This window comes from Gossypium arboreum, chromosome 8 (genome assembly GCF_025698485.1).
Source record: "Gossypium arboreum isolate Shixiya-1 chromosome 8, ASM2569848v2, whole genome shotgun sequence".
NCBI classification, from domain to species: Eukaryota; Viridiplantae; Streptophyta; class Magnoliopsida; order Malvales; family Malvaceae; genus Gossypium; species Gossypium arboreum.
The window spans coordinates 127850646-127871806 of NC_069077.1; the positions used below are offsets into that span (position 1 = coordinate 127850646).

Sequence of the window (21161 nt, forward strand, 5' to 3'; positions counted from 1 at the left end):
GATGTTGGGGGGATAAGTTGTTAGAAAATATAATATATTATTTCTTTATTTTTATTTTTATTTTTATTTTTTGACTTAATTTTCAAATATCTCTAATTTGTTGCCAAAAGTAACTGTCTCAAAACCCTTTTTGTTCCCACGTTCTACTTTGTTTCCCTATTTTTGTTATTTTCTTTTCTTTTCTTCCTTCCTTGTTCGTCTTTTTTTTGGGTTATTCTTTGTGGACTCTTGGTTGCTATTCCTTAAACTCTGTTGGGTGTTCGTATGGTCATATCTTTCGCATAGTAATTCTTTCAAAGGGTAAGTACTATTTGATTTTTTTATGGTTGTCTTGATCTTAGTTTATTTTTGGTAAAGTGTTAGTTGCTTGTTTATTATTCATGTTCGGGAATGTGATTAGTACATTTGTGGTCTTGGTAGGCAAAAGGGTTGTAAATAAAGACCCTTCGACAGGGTAGGCTCGATTTTGGATGCTATTTTGGAAAAGTAAGTGAATTGTACTTTAGGGACTAAAATTTTTGTTTAAGGATATGTTCTTAGATGGATTTCTTGTGATTAATTAGTATAATTTGATGAACGAATATAGGTTTCGTATTTTCCAGACGTGTGGTTAATCAACTCAACAACTAGATGTGTGAAAACGACACAAAAACTCAAACAAAACTCGATAAAATTGTAAAACAGGGGATATTTTTGAAACTGCCTAGTGCTACACAGCCGTGTGTCAGGCCGTATGGTAAACCGTGTGCACCACATGGTCGTGTGTGTTTTTACAGCCTGTTCGTGTGGGCCTTTTTAAACAATTTTTGGGCCCAATTTGGGTACAATTGAAGGACTCGATATTTGGGTCTTAGGCTTCGTTTGGGGGCCGAAAAAGCATAAGTTTTAGTACGCAATAATATATGGATAAGCTTACTAGGTATGTTAAATAGGATATGTTAGAATTAAAATCATATGTTATGTTATGATTTATATAAAAGTATGTGTGTATACATGCCATATGATATATGTAAGTATGATATATGATTATGTTATGCATGTGTTTTGGGGTGGGATATGATATGATGGAGGAAGTGCTATATGGCAATTATACTACAATTATAATGGCTAGTCCGCAATGGAAGCTCAATTGCAACTATATGAGTGGCACATAACCACATATTAGTGTGATTGGATGGATGGACTCTTGTAGTCTAATATGGAGTGATTAGCTGGACGAAGATGGTTTGTAGCGGATGGGGGTAGGACATGATATGATATGATATGATAAGTTACAATTTGTTATGATTTGATAAGTTATATTTCGATTTGAGTTCTGATATGCTCTAAAACAATCTAATGATTATATTTAATTATACTGAAACTATAGGCCAAATCACACACTGGGCTTTAAGCTCACGTTTTTGATACATTGTTTCAAGTGATCCTCCGACTTAGGATTGGACGATGACTCTGGAACTCGGATTTCACATTTTTGGTTTAAGTATTATGGACATTTTATTTGTTTATTATGAACATTTAGGACTTTCTTGGGTTTTTATTTGTTTTTGGATATTTTAATTTTTGTTTAGCTCATTAGGACTATTTTGGTATTTATCACGCAAAAGCTTTTATCATTTAAAGGCATTCAACTTATGGTAACTAAAAATGAACCGTGGTTTTACAAATGACATGCTATAAGGTTTTCCATTGCAAGACTAATTAGAATTCTCTAAAAAGTTTTAGCACGAAAATGTCTCAAGTAAATTGGTTTTGATTTTAGTAATACAATTAAGTTGTGATTTCGAAAAATTACAATGTTTTTCAAAGAGTTAATCTAATTGAATTTTCTTTTTGTTAAAATTTGTTTTCATCAAAACTAAAAATTTGTTTCCTTTGCTTGTATGATGTAACCTCCATGATCCGACCGTAACGTCTATATCAGGTATGGGGTGTTACATTTTGTGTTATCATAGCCAGGTTGCAAAACTCGACTGTGTACTTTTTGGTCCAAAATAATTTGAGAAATAAATCTTTATTTTAAACTGGAATCTAATTGAAATAATTTTTGAATTTTTGGATAAGTGAAACCGAAACTCCGGCGCTGATCCAAGTAAGAACTCTAAACTTTAGTTATGCTTTAGAGATACTTTACATGTGATACTTTAGTATAAGAAATGACCTTTAGAGACTGTAGAGTAGTAAAACACTCTTTATACACTAATAAGTATTCTGCTAAAACTTTAAGATTAAGGTTTAAAAACTTAAACTGATTCATCAATTTTGAAAATTGTAGAAAAGACAATAAGTACTGGTGGACGTGGTGCCCGTGGGTGCGGTGGTCATCTCGGAGGCTCCAGTTGAGCCTTCTTCGATGGGCAGTATACTTTAGTTAGATACAAGTGAGATTGTAGGAACTTCGACTGTTGAGACTGAGTTGCGACTCAGACTACCGGGGATCACACACTATCCCAGGCAATGTTGAGAGTTTTGGAAAATGTTGCTGGGACCTATATTGGATTTGGATCTGGGAGCCAAAGGCCTGTAACTAAACGACTTTGGTTTAATGAAGCTGAATTGTTTAGGGGCGTCACTAGAATTTCCCCAACTGTGGCTGAATATTGGTTATTATGGACATTTTGGTTGAATTATGGACTTTTTATTTGTTTATTACGGACATTTTGGAGTTTCTTGGGGTTTTTTTTTTGGATATTTTAATTTTTGTTTAGTTTATTAGGACTATTTTGGAATTTATCACGCAAAAACTTTTATCGTTTAAGGGAGTTTAACTTATGATAACTAAAAATGAACTGCAATTTTAGAAATGATACGTTAGAAGGTTTTCCACTACAAGACTAATTGGAATTTTCTAAAAATGTTTGAGCACGAAAATGTTTCAAGTAAATTGGTTTTGATTTTAGTAATACAATTAAGTTGTGATTTCGAAAAATTACAATGTTTTTCAAAAATTTAATCTAATTGAATTTTATTTTCGTTAAAATTGATTTTCATCAAAACTAAACATTTGTTTCCTTTGCTTGTACGATGTAATCTCCATGATCTAACCGTAACGTCTAGGCCAGGTATGGGTTGTTGTAAATCAACAACTAAGGTCGAATATGAAAACAATATACAGAAGGTAGGTGCAATCAAGCTTGAAGCCATAGTAAAATTTCAAATTTCTAAAATAAAACATTATTGTCGAGCATTCATCCAAACTAGATTTCACTTTGATGCGATGGAAAACAAATTTGCTGAAGCCGTTAATTCAACCATAGTAGGGGCTAAATTTATGGCCATTATTTCATTATTTGAGAAAGTGAGGCAGTATGTAATGGGTAGGATAGTGAATAATATGGCTAAATATGGTAAATGGGATAATCTTTTTTGTCCTATGATATATGGGAAATTAGAGAGAGACAAAGAACTTATTGCTTTTTGTCATGTAAGATGGAATGGATTTGAAGGATTTAACGTGGTCTATGGAGATGATGTTTATGTGGTTTACCTTGTTAAATAGAAATGCACTTGTAGGGCTTGGGATCTCATTGGTATCCCATACCCTCATTTAATTGCTACCATATTGTGGAAGCAAAAAGATATTGCAAATTATGTCTTTGCTGGATATATTACAAATTTATATAATAAAAAAAAACTATATAAATGTGTATTGCCTCCTCTACCAAGTGAAAAATTATGGACAAAAACAAACATGGGATCAATTGATCCACCTATCCCAAGAAAAATGCCAAGAAGACCTAAGAGATGTAAAGCGAAGAAGGCAGGTGAATCAAGTTGTGGCACTCGATTATTACGGAGAGGAAGGAAAATGCAATGCAAAAATTGTTTCAAGATTAAACACAATGCAAAGAGTTGTGTGAGTGTTTCCTGGTTTATTTTTCTTATTCAATTTTACTGTATAAATTTACGTGGTTGTTATTGTTGTAGGGCACTTCGACACCAATCAGTAATGGTCCAACCCTTATCACCGACAACTCAGTCCCTTCTAATGGCACTTCAATTCAGGTTACCATTCATGTATTAATATTACAAAATTTTTAATTCTAAGATATTTAACTTACATTTGATATACTTTTGTAAGACAATGAAATTTTCTACCAACTTAGATCAAGAGATGTAGTAAACCTTGATATAACAGCACCTACTATTAGAACTCCACCATCACAACCAATAGTTAAGGTAAACTTCTTATTATAAATATTATGAATTTTTATATAAAATGAATAACTTTACGATTTCTTACAGGGTCAAGGAATTTTTACTATTTATTCTAATATTTCAAAAGCACATTCAGCCCTTACAATTGGTGGTCCATCAATACCAACTTCAATTTTCATGTCAAGTTTTGGTCAACTTGAGAGAAGGGAAAAACAAATCTTGCAAGGGATTGGTTTATACATAGATGATAGAACAAACATGCAAATTTTGAATGTAAGTGATTTGCCTTTTAAGTTTTATTTATGGTTTATTGTATAAGTTTAATTCTATTGATGTTATGTTTGTTTTTTTTATGAAGCTTGGGTTTCAAGGTGAAACATTAGTCTCATTACTTAAGAGAAAGAAAGCTAGCAAAAGGAAGGAAATTAACAATTAATGCAACAATAGGTACAAAAGAGAACAGAAACACAAATGCCAAAGTTCAAAAATAGCAATATTTGGAACCTTTTTATATTAAAATTTAATTACTCAATATAGTTAGTTGTTTCCAATTAAAACCTAGATGTTGGCTATGAAAATAGACTATTATGTATATTAGAACTATTTAGGAATGTTTGCAAAAACTTTGGATTTTTTTTTGCTATAAATTATGTAAATTTGTTTTCAATATCATTTGATGTTATATTTCATCATTTAAAATTCTGAATGTTTGCAACTATTTGAAACCTTTAATTCTAATATGTATGGTCGCATTTGTTTTCAATTTCATTTGATGTTATGTTTCATCATTTCAAATTCAAACTTGTTCATTGTGTTTTTAGTTTCAAACATAATCAATAATATTTAGTTTGAGATATGAAGGAAAACAATATATTTTTAATCAATTTAATTTTTAATCAAACAATTCAAACTATAATTTATTAGTAATGGCATAATAAAACAATAACCTAATAATAACATAATCAAATTAACTATTATTCATGGTCGAAATGAATAATGCTTAGAAATCAATACAATTTTTATTTAGTTTAAAACATAATCGGTTTTTGTTAATTCATGAGAATTTTAACATAGTTTTCAAACAAATTTAATTATTCAATTCCTTTACTTTTTCTGCAAGGACAAGAAACATGTAACTTGTATCATATTACACAACAACAAAAATGGTTGATATAAACTATTGAGGTAAACAAGTTATAACTGAATGCCATTACTTTCTTTTTCCTTCTGCTATAATATATTTCTTGTAAATTTGCTCACTTATAAAAAGAAGGAGACCCAACATACAACACCAATTCTTTCGACAAGGAAACCCTAATTCTTTCGACAAGTCCTAATTAGTTTAAGGTTAAATTGAAATTAAGTTTGTTTAGTAAGAATTTAACATAATTGAAGGACCAATTGTGTAATTAGACCCACCTTAAATGGCCAAATCGTAGGAATGACGTGAAATTCTCTAGATTTGTAGTAAATTGCAATTAAATCCTAATTAATTAAAGACTCACTAATTAATATATTTTCTAGTATTATCAGAAATGGTGGTTTCGAGGCCACAACTCTGATGTGTCAAATTGAAAATATTAATTATTTAATATTTACGAGGTCATTAGTGTCGTATTAAAACTTGGTTAGGAAATTTTAATGTTTGGATGGTTAATTAAGGTAAAAGGACTAAATAGTAAAAGCTGTAAAAGTTTATTTCTATTAGTGGAATGTCCTAATTGGGATAGGGAAGGAAAATTAAAGGATTCAAATGGTAAATATATCATTTGAAGACTTAGTAGATGGTTTTGGGTGTTTAAACTGGCAAATTGGTAAATAAACGAATATTATGAACAAAACAAAAAGGAAAGAATCATCTTCCTTATTAAGGAATTGAGACCCGATTTAGCCAAAGGAGAAGAAAAGAAGTTTCGTCAAGCTTAGAGCTTCAATTGATAGGTAAATCTTGCCCATTTTTAGTGATTTTCATGTTTTTGAGCTCGTATTAACTCGATCTAGCTAACCCAAGGCCTAATTTGTAAAATTGTTTAATGTTATAGATTATGTAATGATGAGTTTAAGTTATTCTTGAAGTTTTATGAAAGATTATTGAGTGTGGTTGTTAGATAGGACTATTTTGTAAAGTAGTTTTTGATTATTTTAATGTTCAGGGACTAAAATGTGAAAATAGTAAAAATACAAGGACTTGATGCAAAATAACAACAAGTATGGGCTGTAATGAAGTGGTTAATAAATCAACTAAGCTTGAATTTAATTGAAAATGGTTAAATTGAATAAAAGTGAAACGTCAAGGGTAATTTTGTAAAAATGTCAAAAAGGACTTAATTGCATAAGATGAGTTAATTTTGCTATTGGAATTAGTTAATTGAATGAAATTATTATTTTAGATCTAGAACGAGTGGAAAAATCGAGGGAAAGAGAAAATTTCAGAATAGTCCATGTATTTTTGTCATCGTTGCAGTTTAGTCAGGTAAGTTCGTTCGGTTTAATTTTAATACATTTTTAAATGTATTATACGAACTTAATTGTTTAATGTTGGATTATATTGATGTATGTAATTCAAAATGGAAATAATTAATTGATATGACATTCATTACTGATTGAGATATTCCAAGCCGATGAATGTTTGGTTGTTGAACTAATGCCTTTATATGGAATATGAGATAGTGAGTTATTCATATATTGTTCTGTGATGGAAAGCTTTGATCCAATAAAGTACGGTTGGCATGCCAATAGGTTATTATGCGTGCGGTATGAGATTGATTTGAATAGTGAAAAAAATTTATGTCTATTATCTGTTCACTGGATATGTCGAGGTCCTACATTTGTTGCGGACTATCGTGTTATATTACAATGTTATCTAGTGTGCTGGATGGTACTGACTCTTATGAGCATCTGGTGGTTTGGATAAAATGAGTTAATTTTGCTGTTGGAATTAGTTAATTGAATGAAATTATTTTAGATCTAGAACGAGTGGAAAAACCGTGGGAAAGAGAATTTCAGAATAGTCCATGTATCTTTTTCATCGCTGCAGTTTAGACAGGTAAGTTCGTTTGGTTTAATTTTAATGCATTTTTAAACATTATATGAACTTAATTGTATAATATTGGATTATATTGATGCATGTAATTGAGAATGGAAATAATTAATTGATATGACATTGATTACTAATTGAGATATTCTGAGCCGATGAATGTTTGGTTGTTGAACTAATACTTGTATATGAAATATGATATAGTGAGTTATTCATATATTGTTCTGTGATGGAATGCTCTGAACCAATGAGCATAGGATAGAGTACGGTTGGCATGCCAATAGGTTATTATGCGTGCGATGCGAGATTGATCTGAATAATGAAGATGATTTCTATATATTCTCTGTTCATTGGATATGTCGAGGTCCTACATTTGTTGCAGACTATCGTGTTATATTACAGTGTTATCTAGTTTGCTGGATGTTACTAGCTCTTATGAGTATCTGGTGTGTTGGATGGTTAATCGTGTACTCACATCCACTTTTCATTCATTAGGTTATGTTTATTGATCTTTGAAAATTATTGAAATGTGGAACTGATTTGTACTATGTTACTAAGCATTACTCACCTATTGTGAGCTATGATGGATAAGATTTCTGAGAATAACTTTATTAACAGGAACTCTATTTAGTAATCTTGTTATTTGATTTATTATGTTTATTCAGTAAAATTTATCGTTTAATCAACAAACTTACTAAGCTATATGAAAGCTTACTCATGTTATTGTTTCATTTCCTTGTAAATGCTGTTTGGGGAAGTCGGAGATCAGATCAACCTGAATAAATCACACTATTGGAGATCTTGGCAGATTTTGAATTTACTTATATGGCATGTAATAGGGGAATTTGAGTTTTCTTTGTAATAGTCCATAAGTATTTATGCTATATAACTTGGTGTGCTTATTATGTTGTTTAGTTAAATGACCATTTGTTATGTGCATGCATGATGCAAGTGGTGGTTGATTGTGAATAGGAAGTGGTAAGTCTTGATATTCATTATGGTATGACATTTGGGTGATTGCTTATCACTAGGTTATATACTTGTGAATTGAGATTCTAGTTTAAATAGTTTGAATAACTAATGGTGATATGCATGCCTAATTCTAAGTTCAAGTATAAGTGGATGAGTATGAAATGTTTAGTTTGGCATGAGTTAGGTATGGTTTTTTTTTTGGGGGGGGTTGAATGTAAGTCAATTTGAGTGTGTTGTGGCTTGTGTATTTTAACTAAGGTAATGAAATGTACGTATTTGAATTGTGGTGACAACGATGGCATTTTGGCTAGCCACATAGATTGATTGTTTTGGCATGCTTTGAGTTCTTTGGAATGTATTTTCAAGGCTTGTATGCATGTACTTTTGATGTGTTTAAGTACCTAAGCATTTTGATGTGTAATGAGCATGTTTTGGGTCATTTTAGGCATACACGGCCTAGGACACAAGCTGTCACACGACCATGTGTCACACACAGGCAACCCACACGGGCGTGTGTCCCAAGCGTGTTAGGTGCAGGGTTTACACGGGCTGGCACATAACTATATGACCCAAGCCAGTGAGTTACATGGGTGGATACATGAGTGTGCACATGGGCGTGTAGAGTAGCCATGTTTGGAGCCACACAGTTTGGGCTCTGTCACATGGCCTGGATACACGGCAGTGTGACCTTTGTTTTGAAATTTTTCATTTTTATCCCAGATCTCCTATTTTATTCCTAAACTATTTTTGAGGCCTCGTAGGCTTGATTTAAGACCCATAAATGTATGTTTTATTCCATTATGAATTATATATGTATTTGTTAAATTAATTTGATGATTGGATGCTACTTGTTATGAAATGTTCCAAATTGTATGGTAATACTCCATAACCCTATTCTGGCGACGGAATCGAGTTAGAGGTGTTATAATATTAACAACAATGGCATAACTATTGATTTTAAAATTCCTTAAAACAAATAAAAAAAAACCTAACCTAAACACAAAATATGATTTAAAATTTGGCTGTTGATTTTCTACCAAGACTTGCGTACAATTATCCAATAAGCTTTAGTTGGTTGGAGAACTCACCAGACATGTTGAAGCATATCCTTTACTTGGATAGCATCGGGACCTCCTGTGATAGGCTGTATGGAGCCTAACCTTTTTTTGCTTTCTCTTTTAGTGTACCAAAAAAATATTGAAAACCTGATATTTGAATAGCAAATTAACAAAATAAAAATAAAAATTAGAAAAAAAATTCAAATAAAAAAAAACTTTGTTCCCTGACCTATCTACAATCATAGTCAATAATCTCAATTCACTTAGTTCACTCTCAGAAAAGCAGGTTCCTTAAAGATGTGCTATCCATAAAATTTAAAATAAAATTTAATTGCTCAAAATCAAAATGAGTTTTAAATCATATTATAACTCTGAACCATATCAAGGAAAGCCTATCACATCATGAACTCAAATTCGAAATCTGTCAACTTGATTTCCCAAGTTAGATACTTATTTTGAACCCCTTTCAAAGAAAATCCAAAAAGAATTTTTAATCAATTATCAAATTCCTTAAAGCAAAAAAAAAAATGATGTCCACAAAAGTAACTAAAAATCTGACTAAGGCAAGTGCACATATCAATTAATAGTATAGTTACAGTGAGCAAAAATATAATTCCCACGAAGACTAAAAATACTAGTAATTATCGTCTTTCTATTATTTAACTGATAAATTCGAGTGATTGGTTGATAACTAAAATTAACTAAATTAATTAACTACAAACACGATAAAGAACAAATCAGGAAAATAATCAAGTAAACAACCAAGAAGAAAAAAAATACTCAGGAAAGAATTCACCTAGATTTCATCTATCATTATCAATCTAAATTATGCAATTTCTTCACTTAGTATCTTAATCCATAGAAATCCCTAAATTACGCTAATATATTTATTCAAGAATAGGAGCAACAGACTCTAGGTTGATTAATTGAAATTTATTTCTAATTAAAGCTCCTATTATCGCCTTAACTCAATCTATGGATTTCCCTATTAGATTTGACTCTAATCTGGAATATTTATGTCGTCCTGTTTCTAAATCTACTCTTAAGCAATGTCTATTCCTCCTCTGATTTAAGCACATCAAACATTGATCAATAGTCTAGAAACATCAAACTAAGAATTAAGCACACAAAATTGAGAACAAGATCTAAATATTTATTGCGTAAAATATAAATCAAACGATAGAATTCATCATAGGGTTCATCTTCCCTAAGTATTTAGAAAATTAGTTCATGCTTACAAATAAAAACATCCCAAAGACAGTATATCCCAAAGAAATAAAGAAAAGGGAATCTTTAATCTTGATGGAAATCAGCTTCAGAATCCACTTCAATGGTATTTTTCGAGTTGTTTTCTTGAATATTCTATGACGGCTCTCTCCTATCTTCTTGTTTTTGTCATATATAGGTTTCAGAATACCTGAAAAACCCTAGAAATTGTGTTTTTTCCACTGTTCGGAATGCAATTCGCGAAACCGACACGGCTTACCTCATGGTTGTGTGGCAGCCCGTGTGGCTCATGTAACTTGCTTCGATTTTCCGTTTTTCACTCCTTTTGCTCCCAAAAGCTCTTCTAAGTATAAAAACATGAATTTAAAGGATTTGGAGCATAAAATTCACTATTAACATCGAATAATCAGCCAAAAACACATTAAGAATAAGATTAAAACATGTTACTTTTAACACCTATAAAAAATCTAACCCAAATACAAAATTCAATTTAAAATAACAACATATTTTGAGTTTCAAATATTGAAAACCTGATATTTAAACAACAAAACACAATTTATTCCTTCAATGGTTAATAAAAATTAGAAAAAGTTTATAAAAGAAAAGAGATTTTAAATAAAAAATCAATAGACCCACTCAAGGTAAAATATGAGATCTTACTTGATATTAATTTCTTTATTTGATTGTAAAGAAATTTGAAGAAGATAAATAATATATTTTTTGTATAGTTTAGGGTTTAACTTTTGAAAGAAATTCGATTAAGTTTTAGTAAAGAATTTCTCAAAAAAAAAGATTAATTTTTAATCAAGAAATTAAAAATTGAAATTTTTATGTATTTTCCACATCTGAAATTGTGATTACTTCATATGCCATATGTCAACCATACATTGGCTATGTGTGCCACCTCATAAAAAAATTAACACCTTAGCGTTTTGGAGTATTTTGTGTAATGATTGGCAAGTTTAACTACCAAATTGCACTAAAAAAAGTTTAGATACTGAATTAGGAAAACATGCCAAATTCAAGTACCAAATCTTGTATTAAGCCTATTTTTAATTAATAATTTTAACATAGTAGCTCCCTTGGTTAAATAGTTAAATACTAATGATTTTATCCTTAAAACCCAAGTTGAATTCCTCTCAAAACACATTTGCAATTTTTATTTTAATCTTTTTATTTTTAATTAATAATTTTTTAAATTTTTTATTTTTAATTCATCTTTTAATTAATAACTCTTTTTATTTATAAAATCAAATAATTATTACAAATATCATTATTTTTAGTAAATAAAAATTTTATATGTGTAATATTTAATTTTCAATCCATATCATGAGTGTAGTAAATTTTAGTATTATATGTATGTAACACCCCTAACCCGTATCCGTCGCTGGAACAGGGTTACAGAGTATTACCGAGGATAACTGAATATGTATAACTAACTTGAGTCAAATTTACCATTCATAAATGAAAACATTCAAACCATTCCTTAAATGGACTCTCGAGGCCCAATATGAACATTAGAATAGAATCGGGACTTATTTGGAGTCTTAGAGAAATTTTCACAAAATTACAAAATTTTTCACACATGCATGGCTTACACGCCTGTGTGGCTTAGGGACACCCCCGTGTGGGCAAGCCGTGTAGTTACACACGCCCATGTCCTGATCCCGTGTAACTCTCTGACTTACATCCTATGAACAAATTGAAGTCACACGGCCAAGTTACATGCCTGTGTGCTAGGCCGTGTGGTTATTTTAAATTTTACAATTTAAGTGCAGGTTTTACACGGTCAAATCACATGGCCGTGTCTAAAACCATGTTACCCACACGGCTGAGACACCGTATGCTTAATTTAGAGCATTCTGCTTCTAAATTTTAAGGTGCAGGGGACACACGGCTATAACACATTCCCATGAAGCAAGTCATGTGTCACACACGGCCTAGACACACGCCCGTGTGTCTACCCGTGTGGACGATAATAGACCATTTTAAGACCACATTTCTCACCCATTTCTATAATCCATCTACACATAATCTTCAAATACACAAATATGTCCAAATCAATCAACCAAATCAACCAAAACACAAGTTTTTCATATACCAACATACCATAATACTACTATTTTATCTTAATTTGTAAAAATGGTTTCACTCATTACTTTACCAAAATAGCTTCAAAACATAGATATTTAAACATACAAATATCAATACTTCAAAACTACATCCTTCAACCCTATCCTATACATGCCATATAAATCAAAAGTTGTATTCAAAATCTACTGGTGTAACTCTGGATAGTGCTTCCTGATGTGTTGATCCGATCCATTGATATCACGCAAATCTACAAGAACCATTAACACACAAAGTAAGCTTTGGGAGCTTAATGAGTTCATAGATTCATATTAACAATCTTACCAAGCATTCACAAACAATTCAATAAATAATATTAAATATTCAATTCCTGCCAAATACAATTTCAAACGATAAGTTCACTCAATTAGCTCAATACCCAAATATCAATTCATAGTTCAACACTTAGCCTTTACTATCACTTACCCACACATGTCAAATTATGGCTTACGGATTTGAGTACTTCGTTTACTCAATGCCACGATTCACAACTCAGTATGGTTAATACCAAACCTACGTTTTACAATTCAGTATGGGAAATACCATACCTACGTATTATAGCTCGGTATGGAAATTATCATACCTACATATCATAGCTCAGTTGGAAAATACCATACCTATGTATCATAACTTTGCCATGGATTAACCAAGGTCTTATCCGTCAATTCATCACTTGTCACAACACAAACGTACCCAATCCTGCGTTTTTCTCAATTTGAGCTTCCAATTCGATCTTTATAATGTTTCACATTATTAACAATATAATAGAAACATGTAGATGACATCACATCATTTCTAATTTAACAAATAACCGCAAAATTCAATCATATGAACTTACCTGAGCCAATTTGTAAAAGTTGTAATATTTCAGGGACCATTCGGTAACTTTTCCTTTTCTTTGTTTATCTTCTGATTCTTGATCTAGAATATAAAATTATTTACTCATCAGCATCTACTTCAATTCCAGTTCAATTCATGCTTTATACCCTTCAATTTTCAAAATTACACATTTACCCTAAACTTTATAGTTTTTACAATTTAGTCCCTGCTCAACTCACCCCCCAATTGAGCTGATTTTTCCTCAATTAACACTTTATTCTATCATCTTAAACTACTTCACAACCTTTGAAGATCGGAATTTCAGCATCAAACCTTACTTCCCAACTTTTCACAATTAATTCCTAAAAATCGATTTCTACAAAAAAAACATTTAATAAACCCATCTTTTAACAAAATTAAAACTTCAAACCCATGTTTATTCATCATAAATTCCAGTACTCAACCATGGTAACTTTCAATTTCATCGATTAAATCAAAACTAATGAATTTAATAGTAGGACCTAGTTGTAAAAGTCACAAATCATGATTAATTTTAAAGAAATAGCAAGAATTGAACTCACATGATATGAAAATATGAAAAACCAACTTGCTCCAGACCTTCTATGGTGTTTTTGCTGATGAATTATGAAGAAATCTCTAGATTTTCAATTTACTCTTTGTTTTATATGTTTAATTTGCAAAATTTCCAATTTTGCCCTTGTTTCTCCTTATTTTCTTGCTAATTCTTATGCCCAAATCATCAGGCCATTTTATTTGGGTTTATTTGCCTTTTAAAACCCTCCTCATTAATTACTTAAGCTTTTTAATCACTAATTAACTAATTTTGCACCTTTTTCAATTTAGTCCTTTTTAACCAATTGGCTATCCAAACGTTAAAATTTTCTAACGAAATTTTTATACTATTTCAATGATACTCCATTAATATTTCTAAAAATATTTATGGCCCATTTTATGAGTTCTAGGTCTCGATACCTCGTTTTAGACCCAATTTACTTTTAATTTCTTTTAAAATCACAAAATTCACTAATCCAAAAATTCTTCCTCCATCACACTTGACTCATAGGTATTTATTTTTTTAATTTTAAAACTCATTTGTAAAATTTAGTGATCTCGAATCACTGTTTTCGGTACTACTAAAAATTAAGCTTTACAACTGATAATACTTTAGAACGTCATATTTTATCTTTTAGGGACTAAATTGGAGGCAAGAGGAAATTTAAAGGTAAAAAGTGCCAATTTGAAGATATAATGGGCCAACATGCAAAGAATGAGAGAAGTGGTGCCAAAAATGCAAACATGGAAGACTAAAGGATTGAAATGCAAAAGAAGAGATTTTATAGCACAAGACTCTATTTTAATTTCAATTATATTAGGATAATTATTAAGGATTTTTATTTAGATTTAAATTTTAGGATTTATTTTCATTTATCTTTAATTATCTTTATTTATTTGTATTTATCTTTTAGAATTTCATTAGGAATAGACTAAGTTTTCTAGTACTATAAATAGGGGATGGAGTGGCACATATTTGACATCTTTTTTTTCTGTAAATACTCCCTCTCCCAAAAACTCTGTCTTTTTGTTGTCTCCATATTTTCTTCAATAAAAATCTCATTTATATTATATTTATTTCTTTCCCAAAAATCATGAGCCATTAAACCAATCTAGTCGAAGGTTGTCAAAATTCCCCAAAAAGGTTCATGAGGCTTAGAACTCGTGCTTAGCCTTGTCAACAGGGTATTCATCGCTTCTCCGCATTATGGGGCTGACGCTTCCGTCCATGTCCCTTAATAGGTGATCTTTTCAACTTGTGCAAGGAACGGCCGCTTTGTACATTTTGGAAAGATTGCACAGTCAGTTCGTTGGCTTTCTGCGTTAGAGGTTGGTGAATCTAAGAGACAAAACGGCATGGTATTCGCCGTTGGGAAATGATGATCTAGCAGAAGATAGTCCCACAAAAGCAATTATTGGCTAAGAGTCAGGCTCCGCCAAATCTTAAGTCTAAATCCTTGGAGTTGGTGGTCGTAGGCGTCCTCTTCCACTATAACTGGCTTATCCTGCTCGAGAAGGGTTACTTAAAAGCCAAGGATTGAACCCAAGGTGAATCGAGACAACTGGAGGCTGGAATCTCGCCACATAAGAATCTTCTTTTTTCCCAACTCTATTTATTTTTATATTCCTCTTTTTAATTTCTGCAATTTATTTAATTTCGCAATTTCAATTCACTTTAAATTCTGTTTTTATTTTTCCAGATTCTTAATTCTATTTTTTTTATTTTCCAGGAATGCAGGTTTTCTTGGCCAAGAAGTTGTCCAGGATTTCAAGAAACGAGCATTCGTACAATTCGATCCTTGAGGATTCGATCCTACTTCCCCTTTACTGTTATTTTTACTATTTACTGGGAATAGGATATTTTTGGTACACTCAATGACGCATCAAATTTTGCTGTCATTGCGAGGACCGGTAACGTACTAATCTTGTTTTTTGTTTCTTATAACCAGATCTGCTCCAGGAACTCTTACGTTTGATTCGGAGATTGAAAACACTGCGAGAGCTAATCGCAAGGAAACAACGCTAAGAAAAAAGCAGTCAGCGGTAGTTGGAACTCAAAGCAATCCACCGCCAGAAATCAGAATAGACGACGAAGCAGAGTCTAGGGTTAACGAAAACCCTACTCAAACTCTTGAAAGTGAAAAAGTAGAAGTCGATTCCCCAGAAGAAATGCTTAACGCTAGGGTTGACGAAAACCCTAATTTAGCACATCAACCTATGGCTCAGACAATTCGGCAATTGGCCAAAGCGCAGACGAAACAACAGCCACCATGTATCGCATATCCTACTATGGATACTGATTTTGGATTAAAGTCAGGCTTGATCTAGCTACTACCAACTTTTCCGGGGTTACAGAACGAAAATCCCCATAAGCATTTGAAAGAATTCCATATGGTTTGCTTTAGTATGAAACCTCAGGGGGTAACTGAGGACCAATTAAACTGCGTACTTTCCCTTTTTCCTTAGCAGATTCTGCTAGGGAATGGTTATTTTATTTACCTCCTGGATCTGTAACGACTTGGGCTGATCTATCTCGTTTGTTTCTCAACAGGTTTTTTCCAGTGTCACGTGTAACTGAGTTAAAAAGAGAAATCGTGGGAATAAGGCAAAAGATGCAGAATCTCTGTATGACTATTGGGAGCGATTTAAAAAGTTGTGTGCAAGTTGCCCACAACACGGTATAACAGAACAATCTTTGCTCCAGTATTTTTATGAAGGCCTTAAACCCATTGAGATGAATATGGTAGATGCCGCGAGTGGAGGAGCATTGGTCAACATGACCCTACAACAAGCAAGAGACTTAATCTCCACGATGGTTGCAAATTTTTAGCAATTCCGAACCAACCCTGAGCCCCTTAGAAGGGTTTATCAGCTAAGTAATTCAACCTTAGAAGATAAAGTTGATAGAATTGCTAATATTTTGAATTATCTTGTTGCAGAAAAAGTAAAAACAGCCCGGTTATGTGGAATATGTGCTACCCCTGAACATACAACTGATGCATGTCCCGGTTTGAATGATGATACTATGGCTAATTTATATGCTGTGGGAAATTTTCCTGGGCCACCACAAAGGTGATACGACCCTTACGCAAATACCTACAACCTAGGATAGAGGGATCACCCTAACTTAAGTTATGGGGCCAACCCATGATATAACCAACCATACCAGAACCGAGTTCCACAACAGCCACGAGATTCAGGTAATTCTTTAGAAACTTTGGTCAATAAATTAGCGGCTAACATGCTTAATTTTCAACAGAAAACTGAAGCGTCTATAAGAGAATTGACCACATCAATTGAGAAGATGAGTTCTCAAGGGAAGCTGTCGTCACAACCAGAACCAAACCCGAGGCAAAACACTAATGCAGTGATGCTGCGAAGTAGAAAGGTACTGGAACCAATTCCTAGCAGAAATCTTGGCCAATAAACTGCCCAAGAAAAACCCGAAAACGACGAACAGGTCCGAGCGAATCCCCCACTACCGAAAACCCAACCTCTATTCCCAGGACGATTAAATCAGTGTCAAAAAAGTAAGGAAGATAAGGAGATCCTCGAAGCATTCAGGAATGTCGAGATCAATCTACCACTGTTGGATGCCATCAGACAGATTCCGTGGTATGCCAAGTTCCTCAAAGAGCTTTGCACCAACAAACGGAAACTAACAGGTAATGAAAAGGTAAGTGTTGGTGAGAATGTATCCACAGTGTTACAGCGAAAAATGCCGGCAAAATGCAAAGATAGGGGTATGTTTGCTAAACAGTTCAAAATAGGCCATTTGGGGATCAAGAAGGTCATGTGTGATTTAGGGGCCTCCATAAATGTTATGCCTTATTCTATTTATGAATCACTTAATGCAGGTTTTCTGACGAAAACAGGTGTTATAATTCAGTTGGCAGACAGGTCTATTGTACACCCCGAAGGAGTCCTTGAGGACGTACTAGTAAAAGTTAACGAACTTATTTTCCCTGCAGATTTTTATGTGATAAAGATGGAGGAGGATAACACTACTAGATCTTCGGACCTTCTGTTGGGCTGACCTTTCCTTAGTACCGCTAGCACTAAGATCGATGTTCGAAGCGAAACTCTTATGATGGAATTTGATAGGGAGATCGTGAAGTTTAATGTTTACGACACCATTAGTCATCCAAGCAAAATTTTGAGTGTAAATTGTGTCGACATAATCGACTCATTAGTAGATGAGACTTTTAAGTCGAATATGAAGATAAATCTAAATTTATATCTGATGACTATGAATCTGTTAATGAGTTATTGTCTCCATCAAATACTAAACTTTTACCTTCTGTTGTGCAGGCTCTAGAATTGGAATTGAAACCGCTTTACCGAACATCTTAAGTATGCGTTTTGGGGGAAAGGTAATACCCTACCAATCATAGTTTCCAACAAACTCTCTAAGCTCGAGGAAGAAAGTTTGATTCAGGTACTGAAAATTCATAAAGACGCGATTGGCTGGACCATTGCCAATTTGAAAGGAATAAGCCCTTGACATGCACACACAGAATCTACTTGGAGGAAAACGCAAAACCAAGGCGAGAGACCCCAAGGCAATTAAACCCGAATATGATGGAGGTGGTAAAAAATGAGATAATCAAGCTGTTGGATGCTGACATAATCTACCCCATTTCTGATAGCAGATGGGTAAGTCTGGTTCAAGTCGTGCCCAAGAAAACGAGTGTGACAGTAAAGAAAAATGCCGAAGGTGACTTGGAACCAACTCGAGAACAAAATGGGTGGCGTGTCTGTATTGATTACAGGAAGTTAAACTCTTACACTAGAAAAGATCATTTCCCTCTTCCTTTTATAGATCAAATGCTTGAACGTTTATCAGGTAAAACTCACTTTTGTTGTCTTGGTGGATACTCAGGTTTCTTCCAAATTCCAGTCGTGCTAGAGGATCAGGAAAAGACCACTTTTACATGCCCATTCGGCACTTTTGCATACCGAAAGATGTCATTTGGACTTTGTAACGCACCAGCCACATTTCAGATATGCATTCTGAATATGTGGAGAAATTTATTGAAGTTTTTATGGATGATTTTACTGTATATGGAAATTGTTTTGATGAATGGCTTAAAAACCTCACGATAATTTTGAATAGATGCATAGAATTTAATCTTGTCTTGAACTATGAAAACTTGAACTATGAAAAGTGTTATTTTATGGTAGACAAGGGTATGATTCTAGGTTATATAGTTTCTGCCAAGGGAATTGAGGTCGATAAGGCCAAAATTGACATTATTAATTATTTGCCATTATTAATTCTTTGCCATATCCCTCCACCGTAAGGGAAATTCGTTCGTTTCTTGGCCATGCAGGATTTTACAGGCGTTTCATAAAAAAACTTCTCAAAAGTGGTTGAACCATTATGCGAATTATTGTATAAAGATAGTAAATTTGAGTTCAGCCTAAAATGTAAGGAGGCTTTTAATACACTCAAGCAGAAGTTAGTGATCGCTCCTATAGTGCAAGCACCAGATTGGAACTACCCCTTTGAAATTATGTGCGACGCAAGCGAACGCAGTGTGAGGGTCGTGTTAGGGAAAAAGATAGACAAAGAGCCCCATGTCATTTGCTATGCCTCAAAAACCCTAGATGCTGCACAAAACAACTACACCACTTCGGAAGAAGAACTCTTAGCAGTTGTATTCGCTTTAGATAAATTTTGATCTTATTTATTGGGATCTAAAGTGATTATTTTTTCTGACCATGTAGCTCTTACATACTTGATCACAAAGAAGGAGGCGAAACCAAGGCTCATTAGATGGATTCTGCTGCTCCAAGAGTTTGACATCGAAATTCGTGACAAAAAGGGATGTGAAAACCTGGTTGCCAACCACTTGAGTAGGATAAAAACTCCATTTGATGATGTTCCTATAAAGAATGAGTTCCCTAATGAAAGCTTATTTTTGACTGAGGCTCACTATCTATGGTATGCAGATATAGTTAATCTCTTAACCACAAGATTGTTACCCACTGAGTTAGCACGTTCTGTGAAGGACAAGCTTAGACGAGAAGCTCGGTATTACATTTGGGATGACCCATACTTGTGGAAACACTGTTCAGATTAGATAATAAGACGATTTGTTCCAGAAACTGAGGTAACCTCTATCCTTACTTTTTGTTATACAGAAGCTTGTGGAGGTCACTTTGGCCCTAAATGGATAACTAGCAAGGTATTAGAGTGTGGGCTATATTGGCCCACAATTTTCTGCGATGCATATAACTTCTATAAGTCTTGCGATAAATGCCAACATACAGGTAACATCACTAAACGAAATCAAATGCCCCTATCCCCGATTCATGTATGTGAGATTTTTGATGTGTGGGGCATTGATTTCATGGGCCCCTTTATTTCTTCATTTGGAAACGTATATATACTTCTTGCAGTAGACTATGTTTCTAAGTGGATAGAAGCAAAGCCTACTCGCAATGATAATGCTAAAACTGTTGTGGAGTTTCTAAAACGAACTATTTTTTCTAGGTTTGGCACACCTCGAGCTTTGATCAGTGATCGTGGTACCCACTTTTGTAACAAGGTCATGGAGGCATTATTATCAAAATATGGAGTTCATCGTATAGCAACAGCCTACCATCCCCAAACAAACGGTCTAACAGAGATTTCGAACAGGGAGATCAAGTCCATTTTGGAAAAAATAGTTCAGCCCAACAGAAAGGATTGGAGTCTTCCACTCAAAGACGCGCTTTGGGCCTATCAAACAGCGTATAAGGGCCCGATTGGCATGACCCCGTATCGACTTGTTTTTGGCAAAGCCTGTCATCTACCAGTAGAGCTGGAGCACAAAGCTTATTGGGCTATTCGACAATGTAACATAGAGTTAGAACCCGCAAGGAAGGCAAGGAAATTGGACATTCAAGAATTGGAGGAAATTCGCAATGATGCCTACGAGAATGCTCGAATTTATAAAGACAAAACAAAACTGTTTCATGATAGGAAAATAGCTCAGAAGCATTTTTCGGTAGGACAAAAAGTTTTGCTTTATAACTCCGTATTAAAGCTGTTCCCAGGTAAGCTTCGATCTCAGTGGCAATGACCTTTTATTGTGACCCAAGTATTCACACATGATGCAGTTGAAATAGCGAGTGAAGAAACAGAGAAGCAGTTCATAGTCAATGGCCAACGGTTGAGGCCATTTTACGAAAATTTCTAG

At 33.4% G+C, this 21161-nt stretch overlaps 1 pseudogene; it reads left to right on the forward strand.

Annotated features, from left to right (window-relative positions):
* Positions 1–7172: 7172 nt before the first annotated feature.
* LOC128296655 (uncharacterized) lies at positions 7173–21161 on the forward strand (annotated as a pseudogene).